This window comes from Lynx canadensis, chromosome D3 (genome assembly GCF_007474595.2).
Source record: "Lynx canadensis isolate LIC74 chromosome D3, mLynCan4.pri.v2, whole genome shotgun sequence".
Taxonomy (NCBI): domain Eukaryota; kingdom Metazoa; phylum Chordata; class Mammalia; order Carnivora; family Felidae; genus Lynx; species Lynx canadensis.
The window spans coordinates 50033954-50045127 of NC_044314.2; the positions used below are offsets into that span (position 1 = coordinate 50033954).

Sequence of the window (11174 nt, forward strand, 5' to 3'; positions counted from 1 at the left end):
GAAATATTTTTAACAAAAAATTAAACTTGAAGCATAACTGGATCAAAAACAGGAAATTCAGGGTACAGAGAGACATGTTAAAGGACAGATGAGATGCAAACAGGAAAATGCAGTTTATAAACTGCAAAGAAAAAGCCAAAATGAAGTAAGAAAACATTAAGCAACTGCAAATATACCATTTATGAGGCAATTGGAGAAATTGAACCCTGCCCAGATATTTGATAGTTTTTTTTAACATGAGAATGATATTACGATTATATTTTTAAAATAGCCCTTATCTTTCAGAAATACATACTGAAATATTTATAGATGAAATACCTCAGATTTGCTTTGAAATAATTCAGTGGGTCATAGTGGGGGGGAAGGGTGGGGAGATGGGTCATAGCACAGGTGAAAGAAATTTGTCCGGAAGTTGGTAACTTTTGAAGGTGGGTAATAATTATATGGGGGTTCAATGTGCTATTCTATTTTGCTGATGTCTGAAAGGTATTGCCATAATGAAATGGCATATAATTCCACTGGTGGGTTCCTATTCTAGGGCAAATATAATTAATCAACTTTTACCAAACCACTTCAAAATCCTGTTAAGAGCTCAGTGCAGCAATATACCGAAAAGTATTAAGCAAGCAGATATCGAACACACCCCTGGTTTTTACAGATGCCTCATTCCTTACAGCTCGGGCGATGAACTGTCACAACCAACTTGTTCTACTATAAGCTCATGTGCTCTTTGACACGTATTTGAAGGCTGGCAAAACTTGATTTAAACCTTTAATAGTACACACAAAGAATCATTATCTTAATGGTTCATCTTATCCCTACCAAGGTAGCTGAACAAACAGGATGGGCAGGAATAATATTATAGCACAGAGGTTAAGTGCTCTTTTCTATTAGAACTCATTGGGGGCACCTGGCTGGCTCAGTCAGTAGAGCATGAGACTCTTGACCTTTCGGTTGTAAGTTTGAGGCCTGCGTTGGGTATAGAGATTGCTTAAAAATAAAATCTTAACAAAAAGAAAAACAAAAAAGAACCCACTGGCATTTGGCAACAGATAATAGAAAAATCAGCTTCCTAAAGTTTATTCAAAAAGAAGTATTTTTTTCTTGCAGAACAAAAAGTTCAGAGAAAGACAAGTTGCTGGCATTGGCTCAACACATCAAGAATGTCAGGGTCTAGGTTTCTTGGACTTTTCCTCATTGATAAAACATAGCTGCTACATCTCCAGTCCTCTCATTTGTGATCCAGGGAGGAAGGCCAGGTACAGGATGGGCAGGTAAATAAAGCTTTGAAAGATAGACATATTTCTGTTTCCAACAAAATTGGGTTCTGTTGATAAGAGCAGAGAACGGATATTTTGTGGGAGACTAGCGGTGTATGCTACAGAACCCATTTAACCTGAGGTCTCCAAAATTTTATATTTTCAATGTTCTGGCTCATAATTGACCTCAATATATCTTAAATATATTTTTAAATATTTATGTATTTTGAGAGAGAGGGTGAGCCAGCAAGCAAGTGGGGGAGGGACAGAGAGAGGGAGAGAGAATCCCAAGCAGGCTCTGTGCCACCAGCAGAGAGCCCACCATGGGGCTCAATCTCTCACGTATGCATGTATGTCACAAATACGCATCAGGAATTTGTGACCACATTTATTTATTAGGATCCTATCTATATATTTTGATGTTTTGGGGTTTCAAAAGTGTCATCTCTGGGTTTTGAATCAAATTGATTAAGACAGGTGGAGTCACATTATCTACTTTGTTAGTGGTAAACTACGTCAAAGAACAGTTTGGATTGGAAGATAAACTGGAATGCCTTTCTTCTTTCAAGGTACACTTTAGGACAGGTTTACGGGAAAAATTAAATGCACAGAGCACACTTACCCAATTTGTGAATCATACGCAAAACAGAAAGCCACATGGTGTGGAGAACCTCCATGCCTGCCTTTTAGCAGATGTTCCTGGGGAATGCCAATACAACCCAGGATTCCTTGGAAAGTGAGGTAAGCAAAATGACCAAAGCTCTGTGACCCTTAATATTTTATAACCTCTGTTCTATTTTCTGGGCTCAGGCAGGAATGTGGAAAGAGACAGACATGTTGCCCCTATGTGAAAGATAACTTTTAGGTTAGCAATTTTCATGAATGTCCTGAGAGTTGTCATTTTATGAGAATATTTAGTAAAGATTAGGAACCTGTGATAAAAGTATGAATGGGAAACACAAGCATATTATTTCTTACTGAAATATAATCCACAATAAATCCAAAATAAATAATCATCCAGAAAGACCTTGGTCTAAATAAACATGCTTCTCAATGAAGTACAATATGTTCTTAGCAGAATGTTTGCTTTTTCTCAGTTGGTTGCCAACAAAGCATCTACACACAGAGATTGTCAATGTTACACAAAAAATGTGTAAATATACATAGAAGATACACTCTGAAAGGGAAGATTGCAGTTTAGTGGGTGGAAGAAACTAGATCAGAGGTGAAGGTGACTGTGGTAAGATGTAGATAAGCAAGTGACAGAAGATGATCAAGATAGAAGATGTAAAGAATTGGTCCCTGTGATGGTTAATTTTACATGTCAACTTGAATGGGTCACGGGATGAACATTATTTCTGGGTGTATCTATGAAGGTGTTTTTTTTTTTGGATGAGATTAGCAACTGACTAAAGCAGATTGCTCAGCCCAATTTGTGTGGACATCACCCAAGCCATTGGGGGCCTGAAAAGAAGGTGGAGGAAGCCAGAATTTACTCTTTCAGATTGGGCTAAACATAGGTCTTCTGCCCTCAGACTGGAACTTACACCACTGCTTTCCCAGTTCCCCAGCCTTTGGATTTGGGCTCGCACCAGTGGTTCTCAGAACTTTGGGTTCAGATTGTAACTACACCACTGGCTTTCTTGGGTCTGCAGCTTGCAGGCGGCTGTTGTTAGAACTTCTCAGCCTCCATAACTGTGTGAGCCAATTCAGTAAAATAAATCCCTTTTTATGTGTAAGTATCTCCTATTGGTTCTGTTTCTTTGGAAAATCCTAATAAGGTTCCCCCAAAAGTTTATTGGTTTCCTTTAACCTGCAAACACATGAATAGCCCAGTTCCTCACATGATGTACATCATTGCCAGCAAGAAGAAACAACAACAATCATCAAATGCTTTAATTATGAAGTTATTGGGGGAACACAATAAAGACAAATGCCAGGCCCCTGGCTCACATCTTAAACTGCAGAGTAGAACCCAGATTCAGATTATGCAAAACTATAGATCAGTCTGACAATGGAAACAAAATCTCCTCCCTGACTTAAAGCTCTTGGGTACGACGGGGTGGGGGGTGGGGGCGGAAAGTAGCTGCTGAATGACCATTAAACTGCCCATGGATCAAGACACAAAGAAATCTGAAGCTCCAGTCTTAGAAATCCTTGTTAGTTGCCTTCCTATATTTTATTTTTACTTTGGTTTCCAGAATGGAAACATTTCCTTTTTGTGGAAAGGTTGTTTTGTTGTTGTTGTTTTGGGTTTTGTTTTGTTTTTTTCCCCAGATGACTGAAATTAACCTAAGAGGTTCCCCAGTGAAAGGCTCAGGGACAGCCCTCTCCCTCAAATGCCCAGCTTTGTCACTATGAAGACTGTTTGTAGTGAACAGCCAGTCGACAAGAGGCAATTATCATGAGACTATGGCAGTGATTTGGAACACGAGCTTACAGGGAGGTCTTTGTTCTTGAAAACATACAGCTTGTTGAAATCGTATTTCAGTCATCAAGATACTGGAGGTCTTCTCTCGTCCTCTCCCAGGGGCAGGCCTACCTAGTGTGGTTTTCACTGGAGTCCTCTTGAGGTAGATGTAGGTAAAAAGCTAATTGATGTTTAATTTTCTTGAGCCTCATTTTATGCAGGTGGAAATGTCTTACAGTGACTTTAATATGATTGTCATGTTTTAAAATGTAGCAATGTTCTTGGAGAGAAAAATTGCCATTCAAAGCCGGCAGGTAGTGTTTAGTCTCTTTAACTTGGCACAATATGAATACTGTGTCTCCCATTGTTATGGCAACACAGGATAAAAAATTAAGATATTAATATTAAAAATAATTATCCAAGGATCTTAATTAAGTGCTGGTGATGCTGTGGAAATTGGAAAGTGTTTTTTAAATGCCGACTGACATTTATTGTTATTTTTCAGTTAATTTATTTATTTTGTGAGAGAGAAAGCAAGAGTGAGCATGGGGATCAGGCAGAGCGATAGGGAGAGAGAGAATCCCAAGCAGGTTCCAGCTGTCATGACCCAGAACTCAGTCCCACGAAATGTGAGATCGTGACCTGAGCCGAAATCAAGCTCTTAACCAACTAAGCCACCCAGGCGCCCCAGAAAAAATGAGAACTTTTATACATTTTATATGTTGTTGATGAGAATGTCAAATGTTACAGCCACTTTGGAAAATAGTCTAGCGGTTTCTCAAAAGGTTAAACATAATTACGATACAATCCAATAGTTCCATTCCTAGGTGTATACACAAGATTAAGTTGAAAACATGTTCACAGAAACTTGGACATGAATGTTCATAGTATTACTCGTAACAGCCCCAAACAGAAATAACCAAAATGTTTGTCAACTGACGAGCTATAAAGAAAATGTATATTCATATCATGGGATATTATTCAGCAATAAAAATAAATGAAGTGCTGACACATGCTACAACTTGGATGAACCTTGAAAATATGATGCCAAGTCAAAGCAGTCCCAAAGGACCAGACATTGTTATTCCATTTATACAAAACGTCCAGAATAGGCAAATTTAGAGAGACAAAAAGCAGATTGGTGGTTACCAAGGTTAGAGGTGGACAAGGGGAGATTGGAGGCTAGATCGGTAAGATGGGATTTTTTGGGGGGGGGGGGTGGGTAATGAAATGCAGTGATGGATGCACAGCCCTGTAAATAAACTAAAAGTCACTGAATTGCAAACTTTAAATGGGTAAATTGTATGATATGTAAATTACATCTCCATAAAGCTGTTTATTAAAAGAACACCCAGGGGTGCCTGGGTGGCTCAGCTGGTTCAGAGTTCGACTCCTGATTTTAGCTCAGGTCATGATCCCAAGGTCGTGGTATCAAGTCCTGCATCAGGCTCTGGGATTGAGCCCCATGTCAGGCTCCATGCTGAGCATAAAGCCTGCTTAATATTCTCGCCCCCTTCCCTTCTGCTCCTTTCCCCTGCTCATGCATGCATGCTCTTTCTTGAAAGAAAGAAAGAAAGAAAGAAAGAAAGAAAGAAAGAAAGAAAGAAAGAAAGAAAGAAAGAAAGAAAGAAAAGAAAACCCAAATGTAACAATTCAAGCATATTCAAAGACTTAAAAATAAAATTTCAGAAAAAATAAGGCTTAGTATCTAATGGAAAAGGTTACCGTAAAATTACTTAGAATCATCTATTCTGGTATATTATCTTGAATTACAAAGTATGTTCCACCACTGACATAAATGTAATTTTTATACACCCAGTCAACTAATTTAGTTATCAACTGCAACAAGTTATCCCCAGAAAGAAATACTACTTAGAGGTCCACATTCTATGGGTTTTTATTGTCATTCATTCATAGATCCCCAGTGCCAATTCTCAAATGGCATTTCCCCACATTCTTCAGGAATGTGACTTCTAACATTTAATAAAAAATAACCATATTCAAACACAATTTCCAAATACTGCAAACATCTTGTTGTCATTCTGTACTTCAAGAGACAGGTCAATACTGACCTTGGTACACTTTCAACTTAACTGAAATGAAAGGTATTGTCTTTTGCTTTTCTGTTGCTAAAACAGGCAGCCAGAGGTAGCAAAGTGGGTAAAACTTGGAAGGTAGAGGCATTAAGAGGATGACAGCATAGGTTGCCTCCGAAAAGATGATCTGTTTGGCCCAGGAAGTGAGGAAATTTGGCCCAGGAAGTGAAGAAATGAGAACTGGCCAGAAACCTACAAATGCAGACCTTTTGAACAACTCAGAGCAGAGGGTTTTACTGGTTTCCATACCTGTCACTCAAACTCCCCTGCTTGCACTCTCTCTCTTTTTTTTTTTTTTTTTTAATTATTTTTTTTCCAACGTTTTTTATTTATTTTTGGGACAGAGCGAGACAGAGCATGAACGGGGGAGGGGCAGAGAGAGAGGGAGACACAGAATCGGAAACAGGCTCCAGGCTCTGGGCCATCAGCCCAGAGCCCGACACGGGGCTCGAACCCACGGACCGTGAGATCGTGACCTGGCTGAAGTTGGACGCTTAACCGACTGCGCCACCCAGGCGCCCCATGCACTCTCTTTCAAAATAAACAAACATTTCAAAAAATGCATAAATACTAATATGAACCATATGAAAGTGATGTTTTTATGGGTCAAGACAATTAAGTATCGGTAATTTCCTATGTTTCAACCTAAGTCACCCATCACGCAGGTTAAGAAACAGAACGTTACCCAGTTAAAACTATCACACTCCCCTCCTTCCTTCCATTTGAGGTGATTGCTCCCTTGAACTTGTCGATCATTCTCGTGCATTTTTTTGTGTGCACATTTCTAAAACTTAACCACTTGTCAGGTCCTTAAAGGTTTATATGCCTCTTACATGGTGACATCAAGCTATATGTATTCTGCTACTTGCATTCTTTGCTCATTTTCATTGATGTATTTTACTATACACATGAACAATTTAACAACTTTTTCTGTTGGACATTTAGTTAGCAATTTTACTATTACAAAGAACACTATCACTTTCCTGAATATATCCCCTTGGGTGAATCGGCAGCACATTTTAAATTTTGCATTCTCTGATCCTAGGAACGTTAGGCATTTCCCCCTACATTTTACTGAACTTTTCTCTTATGTGAATTGGCTACATTCTTTACTTTTCTATTGGACTGTCTCCCTTACTAATTTCAAGGAGGATTTTATAGATATTAATCCTTTATTGGTCATATGCTTTGCAAGTATCTTTTCCCAGTCAGTGGACTGCCGAAACACTTTTACAACAGCTTTATAATATATCTCAGTGGTTGGCAAACTACAGCCCGTGAGCCAAATCCAGCCCTCTGCCCATTTTTCTTAAAGTTTTGTTGGAACACAACCATGCCCATTCATTCACCTATTGCCTATAGCTGTATAGTTGAGACAGAGACCATATGGCCCTCAAAGCCTAGAATGTTAACTATCTGGCCCTTTACAGATAAAGTTCAGTAACTCCTGGTCTATTTCTTCAAGTAATTTACTTAACTGTTCCTCTAATTTTATACATACAGGGCTTCCTTTTCAATTAAAAAATTAATATGATGAACATCTTTATGACTAAATGTCAACTTTTTTTCCTTGGGGCTTTCAAATGGAATCCTGGATCAAAGTCAGAAAGAAAATGTAAGGCTTCTGAGATAACTTCACGACTTGCTTAAAGTTTTTCAATTTCCTTCCCATGACTATTAGACACACTCTTCTACCTTCCCAGCAATGAGCACTATTACAAAATTATTTGATCAAAAATGAAATCTGGCTGAAAATTACATGAGTACCAAGATAATTTCCTCTTATTTAATATTTTATATTTGGTATCTAATAAGGTTAAGTTCTCCCATTCTTTCCATTTTTCCCCCCTAGAAAAATGATGTATCTCCTACAGCCTCTTCATTCTTCAAAATGAACATGAGAATCAATACACTAATCAAGAACAAAGGTTCTTGGACAGACTTGCATCTAAATTCCAACTCTACTGTTAAAAACCATGGGACTTTAACCTAAATGTAAGACAGTAAGCCATCAAAATCCTCGAGGAGAAAGCAGGCAAAAACCTCTTTGATCTTGGCTGCAGCAACTTCTTACTCAACACGTCTCCAGAGGCAAGGGAAACAAAAGCAAAAATGAACTATTGGGACCTTACCAAAATAAAGCTTCTGCACAGAAAAGGAAACAATCAGCAAAACTAAAAGGCAACCGATGGAATCGTAGAGATATTTGCAAATGACATATCAGATAAAGGGTTAATATCCAAAATCTACAGAGATCAAACTCAACACCCAAAAAACAAATAATCCAGTGAAGAAATGGGCAGAAATGGACATCAATAGACGCTTCTCCAAAGAACACATCCAGGTGGCCAATCAACACCATGAAAAAATGCTCCACATCACTCATCATCAGGGAAATACAAATCAAAACCACAATGAGATATCACCTCACACCTGTCAGAATGGCTAACATTAACAACTCAGGCAACAACAAATGCTGGTAAAGATGTGGAGAAAGACTATCTCTTTTGCACTGCTGGTGGGAATGCAAACAGGTGCAGCCACTGTGGCAAACAGTATAGAGGTTCCTCAAAAAACTAAAAACAGAACTACCCTACGACCCAGCAATTGCACTACTAGGTATTTATCCAAGGGATACAGGTATGTTGTTTTGAAGGGACACATGCACCCCAATGATAGCAGCACTATCAACAATAGCCAAAGTATGGAAAGACCCCAAATGTCCATTGATGGATGAATGGATAAAGAAGATGTGGTATATATATACAATGGAGTATTACTCGGCAATCAAAAAGAATGAAATCTTGCCATTTGCAACTACATGGATGGAACTAGAGGGTATTCTGCTAAGCGAAATTAGAGAAAGACAAATATCGTATGACTTTACTTATATGAGGACTTTAAGACATATAACACATGAACACAAGGGAAGGGAAGCAAAAAGAATATAAAAACAGGGAGGGAGACAAAACAGAAGAGACTCTTAAATATGGAGAACAAACAGAGGGTTACTGGAGGGGTTGTGGGAGGGGGATGGCCTAATGGGTAAGGGGCATTAAGGAATCTACTCCTGAAATCACTGTTCCACTATTTGCTAAATTGGATGTAAATTAAAAAGCAAACAACAAAAAACAAAAAAACCCATGCGACTTTAAAATTGTTTAAAAACTAAGACCTAACACGTTTCTTTCTGAAAACAGCAAACACTGTCTGCTACATAGAATTGATCTGAAGGTTAAAAGTAGTAACACGTAAAGGGCTTAGCATAGAACCTCACAGATTAAGCACTCTGGTATTTGACAATAGTACTGTCCACTAAAAAAATTCCTTTGTGACAACTGCATTAGATCTATAAAACAGTAAGAAAAATCTGGCACAGAATTAGCATTAAGTATGTATCAGTTGATACACTATCAATAAAGAGGTTATTTAAAATTCACCACGATAGGGGCACCTGGCTGGCTCAGTCAATAAAGCATGCGACTCTTTATCTCAGGGTTAATTTGAGCCCTATGTTGGGTGTAGGGATTACTTAAAAATAAAATCTTAAAAAAGTCACCAGGACAATTGCATTTAAACTTATAAATTAGGGAATTCACATCTTTACACTGGCTTTCCTACCCTGATATATGGCACTAGTTTTGGTTTTGAGACTCAGGAATTTTCTAAAAAACTAGAATGGAATGTTGTCCCCGTTCCCAAGCCCTCAAAGGGGAAAACGTTCTAGAAAACATGGAAAAATTTTAAAGACAAAGTGCTCGTAGTAACTCATGGGTTCTACTTGTCTTACACATCACACTATAATTTCCGTAGTTCATCAAATATAAAACATCTATTTTTAGTTGCACTTGTTATTTTACAAGGAAAAAAAAAACTTGATTTACGTTTGATACCAAACCTGAATTTATACCATATAAGAAACATTTCAACTTCAGAAATAGTAAAACACACCTAATGATACACAAAATACTTTGGTATAATCTTAACAAAATGCTCTAAGTATGGTCAATCCTCATTATTCACGGGTTCTGTATTGGGGAAGTCACTTGCTAAAATTTATTTGTAACTCCAAAATTAATACTTATGGTGCTTTCCTGTTCAGCATAGAGCAGCAAAACATTTTGTCACCTGAAATGAGTGTTCCCAGGTGAGGGTGAACAAAGCAATACTCTGCCTGGTTTCAATTCTTACTGTAAACAAATGTCCTTTTCATGGTCTGTGTAGTGCCACATTTTTTCTATTCTGTAATTTTGTTTAAAAGCCCCTAAGTTAGTACTCTTGTCTCCTAAGCACAAGGCTGTGATGTGGGGCCCCTAGCTGGCTCAGTCGGTATAGCATGTAACTACATCTCGGGGTTGTGAGTTGAAGCCCCACATCAGACATAGAGTTTTGCCTTTTGGAGGACACGTGTTAGAAGAGTTTTCTTCAGGCACGAGTTACGGTGCTGTTGGTCATGAATTCAATGTAAGGGAAACAATATATATTAAATACAGAGTCTTTAAATAGATACACACATAAACCAAGGTTATGTACTAATCCTTTCATGAAAATGTGTCACATAGAAACCTAGCCCTGCATTTTCCTTAGAAGCAATGGTCAGTATTCACTATTTCAGTTCTTCGTAATTTTATTACAACAGAACTACTGTAATAAGAATCAACTGCATCTAGAAACTTTGGTGTTATTTTTCTAAAATGAATCACTAACATACTAACTTTATCCATGGTATATGAAATAAAACTAAACCTTTACTGAAAAACGTGTTCAGAAAAATAGCACACTACCCTGTTCCTAGACAGAAACTAGTAAATATTCCCATGAGAATTTTCACATTACATAACAAGGACCAGTATCAGGCATCCTTTTTTTTTTCCCTTATAAATTTTTTATTTTGAGAGACACACAGAAAGAGAAAGAGAGAGAGCGAGCATGAGCAAACGGGAGGGGCAGAGAAAGAGAGAGAATCCCAAGCAGGCTCAATGCTGTCAGTGAGGAGCCAGACGTGGGGCTCAATACCACGAACCAGGAGAACCGGAGTCAAAGTCAAAAGTTGGACGCCCAACTGAGCCACCCAGGCACCCCCAGACATTCTTTTCTGTTGCTATTTTAATTGGAGTATCTCTGGAAAATTTCTGCTATTGACTTAAGAATTTCTTCATCATGTTAAAGAATTATCTTTTAGTTTGTTTTCAGGAACAACTGCTGTTAAATATTATTCTGATATCTGTTATAGAGAATTATGTGGATTTTGTTTGCTGTCTATATTGATACATTTCTCTTTTTTAAGGGGGTGGGGGGGAGATGGGTAGAGGGAGAGAGAGAATCCCAAGCAGGGATGAGGGGCTCAGTCCCATGACCCTGGGACCATGATCTGAGCCGAAGTCATGAGCCAGACACTCTATGGACTGA

At 38.3% G+C, this 11174-nt stretch overlaps 1 long non-coding RNA gene across 1 annotated transcript; it reads left to right on the plus strand.

Annotated features, from left to right (window-relative positions):
* Window positions 1-367: 367 nt before the first annotated feature.
* Window positions 368-7827, plus strand: LOC115527921. Its single transcript, XR_003973103.1, has 3 exons — window positions 368-1274; window positions 1829-2000; window positions 7618-7827. It is a non-coding gene; the product is annotated as an uncharacterized LOC115527921 (long non-coding RNA).
* Window positions 7828-11174: the final 3347 nt, after the last annotated feature.